Source organism: Sinocyclocheilus rhinocerous, unplaced genomic scaffold (genome assembly GCF_001515625.1).
Source record: "Sinocyclocheilus rhinocerous isolate Xijiao unplaced genomic scaffold, SAMN03320098_v1.1 C35263006, whole genome shotgun sequence".
NCBI lineage: Eukaryota > Metazoa > Chordata > Actinopteri > Cypriniformes > Cyprinidae > Sinocyclocheilus > Sinocyclocheilus rhinocerous.
Genome location: NW_015745117.1, coordinates 1 through 422, shown reverse-complemented (window position 1 = coordinate 422; position 422 = coordinate 1). Strand labels below are relative to the sequence as shown.

The following is a 422-nucleotide window of genomic DNA, read 5'->3' as shown; positions in this document are numbered from 1 at the left end:
CATCTGCCTCACCGAGGGCAGAAACACATGGCAGGCTTTTGACGTGACCAGGAGCTGGCAGGAATCTGGACGCGAGGCCGGCGAACTCGAGCTGGAGATCGAACAAAACTGAGAATCCCTGGACGTAAGCCTGGCTTTAGAGCACAACAGCTCGGCAGTCTTAATAGTTTTGTCAGATGATCTCGGGAACAGAAAGGGAGAGTCGGTGAAAGAGGTAAAGGACATGCTTCTTCACGAGAAGGAGTTCACGTTCCTGTGAACCAGCATCTCAGGAGAAAGAGGAAAGCGACAAACAATCACTGTCGGAGAACTTCTCTGAAGGTGAACTTCAAAGTCATCGGATGGGATAAATGGATTGTGGCGCCGCCTGAGTACGATGCTTATGAGCAGTGTTGGGGAAAGTTACTTTTAAAAGTAATGCA

At 49.5% G+C, this 422-nt stretch overlaps 1 pseudogene; it reads left to right on the top strand.

Annotated features, from left to right (window-relative positions):
- Nucleotides 1–113: 113 nt before the first annotated feature.
- LOC107734773 (growth/differentiation factor 2-like) lies at nucleotides 114–414 on the top strand (annotated as a pseudogene).
- Nucleotides 415–422: the final 8 nt, after the last annotated feature.